The sequence below is a fragment of the Callospermophilus lateralis genome, chromosome 1 (assembly GCF_048772815.1).
Source record: "Callospermophilus lateralis isolate mCalLat2 chromosome 1, mCalLat2.hap1, whole genome shotgun sequence".
Lineage (NCBI taxonomy): Eukaryota > Metazoa > Chordata > Mammalia > Rodentia > Sciuridae > Callospermophilus > Callospermophilus lateralis.
In genome coordinates this window covers 183,773,167-183,787,429 of record NC_135305.1, presented here as the reverse complement: position 1 = coordinate 183,787,429, position 14,263 = coordinate 183,773,167, and positions in this window count along the sequence as shown.

Below are 14,263 nucleotides of genomic sequence, written 5' to 3'. Positions count from 1 at the left end.
TTTCAAAAATGAACTATTGAAATTCTTGTCAGAGTCCCATGAGTGAAGTCCACCAAGGGAGCAGGCAAAGATTTTCTTGCTTTTAAAGATGGACCCAAGGAAGTACCAAGTCTCCTTCCCCTACGCCAGACTTGGTGCTGTTGCATATTGTGGTAACACACGCACTGTGACCTCAAGTCAAGTGTAGCTTTTACAGTGAAGATGAAAGAATGGAAAGACAGAGAAAGTTAGGTCCTGGATGAGGTTACTGAATGACTAAATTATCAATCTCTAGAACCTTCCTACCTCTGGACTTTTACCAGTTGAGAGAATGCTTTTTCCTTAATGTTTAAGTCACATTAGTTTAAATTGTCTGTCATATGCAGCAAGTGCCCTGCCACTGAGCCACCCAGCAGCCCTAATTTTATCAATTTTAATGAGGAAAATTCTAATGGATTTTGTTCCAACTCAAGACATTGGAATAATTTCACAGGTTGAAAAATCCATCAATCAAACAATGAAAACAAATTCAAATAAGGAACAACATGATAATAAATACAAATACAATTTGCACAAAAAAAATGTAAGGTAATGAAGGTTTATTGTACTCATCAAAGGTGATAACTGGTGGTCATTGGAAAAAGAGTTAAAAGTGTTGCATCTAAAAGTGTCCAAAGAAAGGGATTCTGAAACAGAGTAGTATACCAGAAGTTGGCCAAGGAGTGACCCTGAGATCAGCACATTGTGGAAGGGAAGGAAAGGAAACAAACCGGGCACAGTGGTCTCAGTGAAGTTCTCAGCCAATGCCAGGACTGGCTCTGGAATTGGGAAGGCCCCTCCAACTTGTCTGCAGTGGAGTGAAGAGGCTAGAATTTGACAGCTTCATCTGGATCATTCATGGGGTTTCAGGTTGCCACCAGGAATACCTGTCCAGGTGGTTCTCTTTAACTTAGGGCAATTTGCAGAGAGGCCCACACACTGAAAGCTATCAGTGGATTGCACCTGAATACCAAGCAATACTTCTTCAGTACCTGAGGGAAGCCTATACTGTTTGATAGCCTCTGCTATGGTGGGGCCTTTTTTGGATGCCATCTCATTGAAAAAGTCATTGCCTGTTCCTGTATGCTGAAGGGTTGATCCTATGTTTTCTTCTAGGAGTTGCATGGTTTATCATCTGTTTCCTAGGTCTTTGATTCATTTTGAGTTGATTTTTGTGCAGGGTGAGAGACAAAGGTCTAGTCTCATTCTTTTAGGTATGGAGATACGGCAGGGCCTTTTATGGAAAGTGGTTAAGAGTCAGGTAGTTGACTACCACGTGCACATTCAATGTCAAATCATACATCCTGGTCTTGAAGCTTTTTTCTTTAAAACCTTAACCAATCCCCCAGGGGGGAAAAAAAGGAAAAGTTGAACTTTGGAACACATCATAAAAAGTGCTAGGTCTGCCTCTTTTTTAATCAACTTATATACTTGAAGTAAAAGTAAAGGGATAATCCAAACATGGCATGAAATTCAAGTTCATTCTATATTACGTTCTTTGACTAGTCATTGTTGTGATGATTAAATTAATGAGGATGGCTTTATCTGAATAATAATGTGAAAAAAATCATTCCTCATAACATATTTACCTTGGGGACTTGAAAGTTTAAAAAGTTGTTGTTTAAAAAAAAAGTAATTATTTTTAAGTCCTTTGGGTATAGACCAAGGAGTGGGATAGCTGGGTCAAATGGTGGTTCCATTCCCAGTTTTCCAAGTATGGAGAATCGACTTACAAACAGCATACTACGGGGACATGGCCACATCAATATGTATAGCAGCCCAATTCACAATAGCTAAACTGTGGGACCAACCTAGATGCCCTTCAACAGATGAATGGAAAAAGAAAATGTGATCTACGACATAGATCAAATTGTGTATATATATATCATACATTTCTATACTATATATATATGTGTGTGTGTGTGTGTGTGTGTGTGTGTGTGTACACACACATATACAATGGAATATTATTCAACATTAAAATAGAATAAAATCATGTCATTTGCAGGTAAATGAATAAATGAATGGAGTTGGAGAATATAATGCTAAGTGAAGTTAGCCAATCCCCAAAAAACAAATGCCGAATGTTTTCTCTGATTTAAGGATGCTGATTCATAATGGGGGTTGGGGAAGCATGGAAGGATTAGATGAACTCTAGATAGGGCAAAGGGGAATGGAGGGGGCACAGGGGTAAAAAAAAATAATGGAATGAGATGGACATCATTACCCTAAGTACATGTACGAAGACATGAATGATTGTGACTCTACTTTGTGTATAAGCAGAGATATGAAAAATTGTGTTCTACATGTGTAATATGAATTATAATGCTGTCATATATAACAAATTTTAATTTAAAAAAGGAATTGTTTGATAAATAGGATAAGTTTTTAAGTGTTGTTGTGGTGAAGATAAGTGAATAATTGTAATTTGTAGTAAGTTTGTATATAATGTATCCTAACCACATATCACAAAGTATACCTTCCAATTTTAAGATGATCAAATTTTCTTAATTTTTTTTGGCTGTTTATAAATCATCATCCACTTCCATGTGGATAATATTGAAGTTTCAGTGTAAAGTGCTACCTTGGAAGTAGTCATTTGAGTTGGCCATTTGGAAAGTTGTCCTTCTGTGGGTTTCTTAAGCAGAAAGATACCTTCAAATACAGCATCATTAGGTTCAGTCTATGACAAAATCAATATATTTAGCTTATGTTATCTTGATATTGAATACTGCAATCCCCCATCTATCCCAAAAGAAGATCATGGAAAGCCAAAAAATGATGATTTGGAGGGGAAAAAGTCACTTGCTCAACTACAAATGTCTCTGTTCTGGTATCACAGGCTCAAGCTCTGAATGACCCACTATCCACAGTGCTTTGCAAATCCAGAGCCTTCTGGTGACCTGCCTCCTATGACACAGATCAAATGGTTAACTACCCTTGGAAAAGGGCTGGCTGAGACAAGAACATGAAGACCAGCGTCTGGACACCAAGATTATAGAAAGAATGTTGGAGAGAATTTGCATGACAGCCCTTAGCCCTATACCCGAAAGATGCCATCTCCCTTTCACAGGACAGTCAAGCTCATCAGGGAGGCAACCTCTAGCAGCTAATTGGTATTACAGTGCTTTTGAGCTGTGACCTAAAAAAAAGGGGGAAGATGTAAAAGCCAAATAAAGTGACATAAAGAAATTCCCATCCTGGTCCTGCGGTTGTCTGGCGAGCCATTTCTATACAGTATGCACATAAACAGCTCTTCTTGGGCGGTGGTTTAATGTCTCTATACCTTCAATTGCAATTACACTGAATGGAGCCGCAACAAATCTTCGTAATGCCAATCTCATCTTTCCACCTCATTGACAGCTCAGGAAATGCATCTGAAATTCATAGTAGCCTCATAGCCTATGGCAAGAGAAATCCATGCTGCTAAAATTTTATTTTAGAATTCAAGCTGGTTTTCCTCAGTTTAGGATGCTCCGTTTTTTAATCTTTTGCTGCCTACCACACTGTATCAAAATAACCAGCCAATATTGTTCAACTGTCAGGGGCCTCAGCTGCCTCTGAATTTTATCAGTACAAATAAATACTGGAACATGTTAAAAATAATCCCAATAGATTGGAGCTAACATTAATAGAATTAAGAGCAGACAGGGGGAAATGTGTATAAACTTTGACTTGACAGCCACCCCTTCCTTTGCTGACTTTAAAAAAAAAAAAAAAGGTTGAATAGATATTCAGACTGATTTAATGTTTAGTCTGATAGGGATGCTAGGCTGGGTCCCAAATTTGTGCAATGTTCAAAGAGAGAGAGAGAGATTTTAAAATCCCAGAAAAAGAGATATTTCCAAATTAATGGCATTGCCCGAATGCCTTGGCTCCCTGCACCCCACCAGGAAGGTTTATTATTTTCTGGTAAAATGTTGCTCGGATGGGGAGTGGTAGTCAGCGATGCGTCAGAGCTGCTCTTTGAACACATTAAAAAGCTGAATGCACAACAAAGAACAGATGTTCCAGCATGCCTTATTTATGCACCCATCAGCAATCTTCCAGTGACCACAAAACACAGCCTTTTTTCCCCCCTCCTCCTCTCCATAATATTATTTTCTGATAAACTCACCCTCTTTATTAATTTATTTATTTTTGGCCCCAACTGAACTCCTGGGTAATTGTCTATGTGTGTGTGCACAAGTGTGCCTGCGTGTGTGTATGTGTGTGTGTGTGTGTGAGTGTGTGTGTGTGTGTGTGTGATTTGAAAGTCTGCCTCCATCAAAGCTGAATTCTATTGAACTGTGGAACAGGTGTGGATTCTGCAATTAGATCACATTTCAGAGAGAGAGACACTGAGGGTAATAATGGCGGTGAATTCTTCACAGTCGAATGCAGCACCATAGCGACCAGCCACAATGAAGGGGAAGAGGTATTAGTATTAGGGGTGATTATTTTTAGTTTATGGGATCATCGGATTGCATACAGCCATAAGGCACTGGGAACGTGTGTTTGGGGCTCACCAGCTGTAAGGCAAACTTGTTTTACTGGCACTTATCTGAAATGCCCCACTCGCCCACCCTCTCTGCGCACAATTGGAATGGAAGTAGCGATTAGGAAGTGAGATATAATGCAGATTAAATGTTATGATGGACCAAGATCCTGTTGGGTTATTAAAGCCCATTTGCTGTTGCTGGTTTTAAAGGCATAGCACCTTTATTTAAACCTCTAGCTTCGGATCTCTTTGCTTTAAAAGATGGGAAGGTGAAAGAGCGAGGAGGAGGCTTAGGTGTAGGAAAAGAATTTAGAATCTAAAGAGGAGCAAGAATGTATCCTCTTCCTACACAGGAAAGCTGCTTTTTTCAGTGAGTGAATCTAATCTGTGACCTCAATTTGAGCTTCAGAAAAACATGATACATTAATACGGAAAATACTCTCCCCCACAAATTGATTTAATAGACTGAAAGCAAATAGTACAAGCAATTCTCACAACAATATCTGGTCAATTTGGGGACTTCCAGCTCTAAGTGATAATTCCCTAATATATTTTACGTATTTTCCATGAAGTAGGAAATACGTGGGACCAAACTCGGTGGTGTAAAAATCAGCCCTTGGGAGAGTTCCAGCTGTTCCCTGGGGCATCTCTGAATGGTGCTGTAGGCTGGCTGGCAGCAGCTGCTGTCCCTGAAAGAATAAAGGAAACCAGACAACGGAGGGAAGAGGTTTACACAAAATGAAATCAGAAGCATCCTATGGACACACCAGAGATCTGGGCCCTAGGAAGAGGTGTAGGTAGCTCAGAATGATATAGATCCCCGTATCCCATGGGCACAGGCCTGGAAGCTCAGGATGTGAACTTCCATTCTTTGTCCAGCAGTCTTTGAACCCTGGATGGCTCATGGTTCTGGGATCAGCATCATGGGATCTGGAATCACAGCCAACATATTGTCAAGGCCAGAATTTGTTTTCTGGTGCCAAAATGAGCTCTTCTGATTAAAAAAAAAAAAAAAAAGTCTGAGTGATGGGAAATGGTTTTGTTGTCCATAATGCTACTGCATACTGAAGAAGTCTGTTACCAGGACAGGAAGTTTATGTTTTGGATAGGTGGCCTAACCAAGATTCCTGGCAGAAAAGCTGCATTTTATGGAAAAGAAACAGCAAAGCAAAAGAGATGGCAGATGAATCCAATAAGAAAAAAATTGTGGCTTTTCTGCTAGCAATGGACCCATTAATTCTCCAGTCACCAAATTTTGTTCTACATTTGTTATTTCTCTCTCAATTAGGTAAAATAGTTCCCATCTTCTGAACCACCTGAATCTTGCCACATTGGTCCTGAACTTGGGTAAATCACTTCCCATCTCTGGTGAAATGAGGGGTGGGACCAGGGGTGGGATTTCACAAAGATAAGCAACATTTATGAAATAAACGTTAGCTAACAATTGGAGGAGCTGCCTTCAAATATGGGAGTGGGGTCTGGAGAACCACACACTCAGCTCTCATTCTTCTCCTTCATGGGGCCTGCACTGCCTCCACTTAAATCCAGTGCTGCTCAGAACTAGACATAAAATGTCTGAGCTACATGTCATTGAATATCCCTTCCAAAAGAAAGTGTGACTGAATGTATGCATCATCCCCAAAGCATTGCTAGGTGGATAGTAGGGGGGTTGTGGCAAGGAGATGCTATGCTAGTAACCGCACCCAGCAACACCCAAGATGGCAGCTGCAGGCTCTAGGAGCACAACTGAGCAGACTCAGACTCACCTCTGAGGAGATATTTTGTGTCCGTGAGGTCAGGCACCAATTGGATAGCTCCTCTTCACTATTTTGTTTAAAGTGACTTACTGTCTCTGTTGTCCTGAAATCACAGGTTTTCCCTCCCCCCCCCCCTTTTTTTCCTAACTGGCATTGGAACACAAGTGTTCAATGAGATATGTACCTTTCTGTTGTTTTGGCTGTCACTCATCATCATTCACTGTGGTAGCCATATTGATAGTCTAACAATGAGCTGGGGTTGCTATAGAGTGTTAGTCTCATCATTTTTCTCATCCAAGTTCCTTATAACTTCAGTTTTACTCTGGGGCTTATTCAATCATCATGTTGAGTATTTACCTTTAAATCTTTGAATATATTCTCTTAGGATTTCTATTGTTTTCAAACAGCCTTTCAAAATAAAATAGAATAAAATGCAGTCAAATCTTTCCCATATTGGCTCTGTAACAAGGTCTTTCTTAGCCAAAGTAACAGGAGAGAAATGGCAATATTACTTATAGTTATTGACATGGTGACGACTCCTTTGCAGATGTTATAATGTCAATGTTTTGTGGGCAAATTTGCATTATTGCTTTAACATGCATTGATACACCGTGCCATTTAGTCATCTGAGTGAACACTTACAAGAGTCATTGGTGCCCTGTGTTGGCAGATTGTAGGAGCTATTGCCTGCAAGCTATGGAAACGAAAAAGTCACAGCATAGAATTCTGATCAAAAGCTTGACATTATGGATACCAATGAGGTACAAATCATAGCCCATGAAACAAGAATCCAGTAGTTCTTTGGTAATTGATGTGGCAACAAATCAGTAATGGAATTAGCTTAGAATCACATTCTTTGGTAACGAAAGTTGCATTGATAAAAGAATAAGTGATTTGATTAAAATGCAAAGAAACATCCTTTTTGTAAAATAAAAATCTTCACCTAAATTTAAGTAAGCCTACTCCCTCTTCCCAAAGATCAAAGACCTAACGATAAAGTAACAAAGTATGCTTGCAGTGCCAACTGAATGCATAACAAACTAAATGGCACGTTATAGGCAAGTATCTTTCAAATGGATCCAAATTGGAATTTTCAAATGGTGCCCTGGACACTGTATTTCACTTCCCTCAATCATGGGAGAGAGCATCAACTTTGACGTGTTTTACATTGGGCCAAATACATCAACCTAAATACAAGGTATCGATTGCATGTAATTAGCCTTTGACCTCAAGTTCTTAAATTATAGTAAGCTATTTCATGCCTACACACTGAGAGAAAATCAACAAAATAAGTCGTAAGACATTTGGCCAAAAGGTATGTAAATAAATGCAAATTTTCCTTCTGGCTTGTAGTGTGTTTAATAAATTATATTGGTGACCCTCATGGGTCATACTTACTGACAGCCATCACTCCAGAACTTATTTCCAATCACTGGCAATATAGTTGCTAAGGAGCTATTTTTTTCTCTTAAAATATATGTAGAGGAAAAAATGGGAAATTTCTATATTAATGACATGATAATGACATTGTGAAAATAAAATGGTGATGACATATCCACTATGGGAATAATATGTCCTCAGGCTAACAAAAGCAGCTTACCTGTTTAACTCATTAGAGTGTTCTATAAACATATTTGAAATGAGCAAGCCAGTTCATCCAGAAATAAAACCATGCTATATTTTCTTTTATGTACATGAAGAGAGAAGATGCTAATTGCTCACCTACAATCTGCCTAAAAAAAACTCATAGAAATACATCTACAATAAAATCAGAACAATATCATTTCCAGTACCTGCATGATATTCATTGTGGGTGAATTATCCCAAAAGACTTTTTAAAAGAAAATGGAGTTCCAATTCTATGTTTGCCATTAATTGGTGACAAAGTTGGGCAACCACTTCCAAGTTCCTCAGTTCCCCTTCGTCAAAGACTCAAGACCAATTATTTAAGTGGAGTGTAAAGTGGGTAGGTGTGAGTTAAAAAACTTTGGAATTACACAGATAAAAGGTTTCCTCTCATGGAATTCCATTATTATTAATATTATTGCCATCATCATTATTTATGCTCCCAGCACACGTAGTGTGAAAATGTGTTATTCGCGTAACTGCTATGCCCTCACCATGTCATTTGCAAAATCACCATGTTCTTCTCACAGAAATGTCACTGAAATGTCATTTTTACAATAGCTGCATTATGAATCTGCTATAACTTGAATTGCTTTACAATGAAAATGCAATTTCTTAGCAATTAAAATTATTCCACCCACCCCAGTCAAATAATAGAAAATCGCCTCCCTGTCCAATGTTGCCTATAGTGCACTGCAGAATACTGCAAATTGAACAGAGCATGACTTCCCACGTGCTAGGGAAGGACTATGTCCTAGCCATACCAGTGCTGATCTGAACTAGTGTGGCATGTTACTAAAATTCTTGCAAGATTTGAAGATTGTGCTCAGATTCTGAGTTTACCCAGGACCTGATCACATCTGACTTTGAAGATATAATGATACTAGATCAAGGTGTATAAGAAACCAATGTCAGCTGCTATTATGAGAAGAAATTATTTTTATAAATGCAAGTCATTAACATTAAGCTTATTTAAATCCCCTTCTGGTATTAATTGAAAGTTTATTTTCTTAATAGCAACCTCTCACAAACTGTTCACTTGACATGCATTAGTATCATCATTAATAAGAATGTAGCAATGTTCAAAGCATAACAAGTTATCAGCATGCTCAAAGGGGGAATTGTTAATGGAGGTAAGGTCATGTTTGGAGAGATTTTTAAAGGCTCACTTTAAGCCCTCATTCACTTGTTTTCAAATGAAATCCTACATGGAAACCCAAGATTCAAGAGGCTGAAATGTAGGGCAGCAGAGGTTATTTAGAATTAGAGTCTGGGCCCTGGAAGTAACAGAAAATACATGTTTACAAATAAACCCTACTACATTGAAAAATAAAGAGAAGGGGTTGTCATGGGATAAACCTAAGTATAAATAACTAGGAAAATGTAGGAACATGGCATTTTGGCTTCTCTCCCTGACCCTAATTTGAATTGAGCAGTCGAGGCTGGCACTAACTTTCAGTATCAAAACCAGAGTCCTCTGAGAGGCTACAAGGTATGTTTAAACAGAAAAATGAGCTCTCAATAAAAAATTCACAAACATTTAGAAATCCAACAGAAAGATGAACAAACAGAAGAATTAACTCTTGAGGAAATAAAGCTAACAATTTTTTTTTTAAAACGGAGGGGCTTTAAAATACATTATATTGGCTATCCTTGGAGAGGTTCCAAAAGATATTACCAATATGAAATAACTCTAAAAATACAAAGCATTAACATTAAAATTCCAATATTATATAGGGGAGGGCAAATTAGTGAGCAATGAGATCAAAATTAAAGAATGGAGACTTCAGATTAACTAGCTTTTAAATACCTAATACAAGAATGAAGCTTTCAGACAAATGTTGATCTTCATTATATGTTTAATCTAAAAATGACCAAACTCATAGATGCAGAGAATATAATGGTAGTTACCAAGAGGCTGGAGGTGGAGGTGGGCTCAGATAAGGGGAAATACTGGTCAAGGGTAGAATGTTCCAGTTAAGACAGGAGGAATTAGTTCCAGTGAGCTATTACACAGTAAGGTGACTATGCTCTATAAAAATGTGTATTTTGAAATTACTCAAAAAGTGAAATCTGAATCGTTTCCAAAGAAACTATAAGGATGTAAGGTGTGGGTATGTTGATTAGCCTGACTTGCTCATTCCACAACATATACATGTTTTAAAACAGCACAGTGCACCCTATAAATATGTATAATTATATTTGTCAATTTAAAAAAAAGAATAATACTTCCAGAGGGTGTTTGGGCAGATAAATATGGAAACAAAATCAGATTGAAGTCTGAGTTCTCCTTGGCAAAAGCAGATACTAGAACAGAATATAAGCTTAAAGTTTTGAGAGAAAATTGGTTTGTAGATAAGTCCTACCTAGCAAAACTAGCATTTAGTAAGAAGGCAGAATAAAAACAATTTTATCACCTACAGATCACCTCACAAAAGAAACATCTTCTAACAAAGGGGGAAAAAAAAGCGAGTCCCAAAAGAGTAAAATGTTAGATATATGAAATGAAAGTGAACAAAGAAAACAATCACATTCCTACTTAAATCAAAAGACATTTTGATATACATTGAAAATGTAATTAACAATCTGGAACTAAAATCCCAAATGATCTCAACATGGGAGGAATTGTAATAAAGATTCTGATTCTGGTTTTGATGTCTGACTGCTGACAGTCTCACCATTTCCCCATTCCCTTCTTTTCAGTATCTGAGAAAGCTTGCAAAAAGTGTAGATTGTCCCTCTGGTGATAGCAGGAAGTTCAAACCACACAAGCCTCCACCAGTATGCAGGAAAGCCTCACACCGGCACCAACCCTAGTCTCAATGAAAGCGGAACCAGTCCATTCCCTACCCTAAGCAGTATTTGGACCAGTGAGAGAGAACCCACCCCAGAGAGATTCCTTGTGAATAATAAACCTTTTCACATCATGTTGGTGGGCGCATGGTATAATCACTCTTGATGTCCAAACCAACTTTTGGGAGAGAGATCATGTCACCTCTACAGGGTGACCACAATGGGAGTGCAGAAAGAGATGGGAATAAATAAGGAGGAGGAAGGTATATAGATACTGGCTAACTCTGGAGACTAGTATTTTTTTAAAAAAAAAAAAAAGCAGTAAAACTATTTTTGTTTGCAAATTACAATTTTTAAATCAACATATTCAAATTATAAGTATTACTAAAGTCTTAGAAGCTGGAAGATTTAAATTCAAAATAAAGAGGAACAAACTGGAATAAAAATTCATCCAGTTCAAAAAGGAAAGAAAGCAAAAAGAAACAAAAAGAAGTATTTCTAAAATAGAAAAAAAATTCAAGAACAAGTCCATAAGGCAATAAATGTGGAGGAGTTAAAGCCTTTATTAACAACAAATGACTCTTAGGCTGAGGTAAAAAGAAAAGCTACCTCAAACAAACATACAAACAAAAACAAAGCTCCAAAGAAGAAGAAAAGCAAAGCTACCTCTGTACAGACAGATACCTTTTAAATGTTATTTAAAGGATCAAAGATAAGTTATGGATATAGATGTCCTGTGGCAAATTTTAGCAAGAAGATAATACTGTAATATTATATTAAATGAAACAAATTTAATAGCAAAGACATTAAAGAGGATGCTTTATTGTGACATAAGTAATAATATTCCAAAAAATCATCTTTATGCATATAATAATAAGACCTCATGATAAATTCCAAAGACTGTTTTTAAAAGAGGTTAAGAGCAAAGACCCTGGAGCCAATATACCTGAGTTAAAATGAGAGTCCTAGCATCCACATATCAGAGAGAACATTCAACCTTTGCTTTTTGGGGACTATCTTATTTCACTTAGCATAATAGTCTCCAGACCCATCAATTTACTGGCAAAAGTTATAAAGTCATTCTTGGTGGTGGGGAGAAGAAATAAAAACTCAATAGATTAGACAAAAGGGAATGAAGGCAAGGGAGGGGTAACAGGAATGAGAAAGACAGTGGAATGAATCAGACATAACTTTCCTATGTACACTTACACCAAAGTGAAACTCCACATCATGTCCAACCACAAGATGGGGATCCTAATTAAAATAAGATATACTCCATTTTGTGTATGTATGTATATGTGTGTGTGTGTGTGTATGTGTATATATATATATATATATATATATATATATATATATATATATATATATCAAGGTATAATCTACTGTCCTGTATAACTAAAAAGAAAAATGAAAATTGGAAATTAGTAGACCAGTCTGGGACATTTGTCTACTGTGGTTAGAGAAAGAAACACATACTTTGTGGTTCTCAAAATGATTAAAGGATTTTGTAAAATAAATAAATAAATAACAACAGTTCTACCCCCTTAGACTGAGATTTGGGGGAAGTTTTCTCACAGTGCCTCACTGTCTGTATTGGCAAGTGGGGGTGACTTGCACTTTATGAAGTCCCACTTCATGTACTTATCGGAAGGAAGAGACTCAAAGTCCCAGCTCTGTTAACCACCACTTTTCCCTCTTCACCTCCCTTTGTGAGAAATCCTCAGTCCCTGGGTGACTGAAGGAGAATTCATCACCATTCTTTGGATGAGCACACTTGCTCTTACGACCATAAGGCCTGAAGGAAGTTATACTATTCTTCTAAGTAGTTGGAACAAAATATTTTTGTTTTGCTTTTTTTTTTTTTTTTTTTTTTTTTTACAATGTACAGGGTACAATAAAGAAAAGATAATTCATGGCTACTTTTGGCATCTGGGCTCTGGTTAAAAGCCCTTGTTCCATATGTTACTCTGCTGGTGAAGATTTGCAGCAGTGATTGCTAGATTTTGAGGAACAAGCAAGGTAAAATCAAAGTTGTTTTATGTAAAACGAAGGAAACTCAATTTTGACAAGATGCAAAGAAATCTCACTCAAATATCTTCTTTTAAAATTAGGTAAGATCTGTGGAATGACAGCAGAACTGGAGGTGGAAATAAAAACTGCACTAGAAGAAGCGAAAGTCTGAAAGAATATTCTCCTGTTTGTGGATGTAAGAGAACAGTGACTTAAGATTTCCATGGAAGCAAAAATAACTGATCCAAAATCAATAGTGAAGGGCAATCCAACAACCAAGATTTTGGAGAACTTAAAGGCAGAAACAGAAAGAATTGTGTAGGCTCCAAAATTTTTATAAAGGAAGATTTAGGATATTTAGGGATGACAATCTGGTTGAAAGGGGAGGCCAAGAGATTTGTCGAAAAGCTGTGTTTGCAGAGCAAGCACATGGTTTTTTAATTGGATTTCTGTTTATTTTTAGTGGCTGAGGGGGTGGGCTTGATGGTAGGGGTTGTGTGATGGTGGTGGGGGAGGACAAAGTGGTCACTGTTTTTGCCAGCAACCTTGATTTTGTAAACGAGATGGAAGGTAGAGTAAAAGTAACACATTGCTAACATAAATGCTTTTGTTATTTTTTTTCATATACAATATGTCTGATAAGTATGGAAGGAAACTAAATGCAGAAGTCAGTGGTAACAAGCTACCATGGATGCCTAAATATAAAGCAATTTTTTTTCCAAATTCTATATAAAAAGGAATCACTTGATATTCAAATGATATTAAGTCTCTTCATGATACAAGTATCCATCATTACTGTAATTTGAAAAACAAAGTCCAGATTATGAAAGGACATCATCCATAGAATATCTAAATTCAAGGAGTTAGTACAATAGGCAATGTCTTTCCTGGTGGTATCTGCCAGTCCCTAGTGGCCCACTGCCTTGTCTTAATGGGCCAAGCGCCATTGCAGGCCAAACACAGAGTCTGGGAGGTCATGCCAGAGACCATCACCTACAGCTCAGACCCCTGAAAGTTGAACCAGGAAAAATCTATCCTAAAAGAGGAGGTAGAAAAGATAATTGCCCATCTCAGCTTTGGATTTTTACTAAATAGAAAAAGATACATATCTCTCAGAATTGCCAACTACAGCACATTTATGCATGTTTGAGGCCATTTATGATAACTTTAAGCAGGAAATTTATTTAAAAGTTGTCACAGGTTAGTAGCAGCCATAGGCCATAAGCATAAATGAACACAAATACCCTATGACAAGTATTTTAATCCCAGATGTCAAAAAATTCCCATGTTCTAAGGAATATCAAATGATAAAAATTATACTACATAGAAGGAGGCAAAATACATCAAGTAAAAGTAAGTAGAAAAAAAATGGTGTAATCCAATACCCAAAGACCAAAGATCTGGAATTAGCACATACACAATATAAAATGAGTCCATTTTATATGTTTAAAGAAAACTTTAAAGGTAAGAATGTATAACAAAATTATAACAGTTTGTCAAAAAATAACGAAGCAGGTTTCAAAAAAGAAACAAACAGAAGTCCTTAAAATACAATAACTTAAATTAGAAATTAAAATTT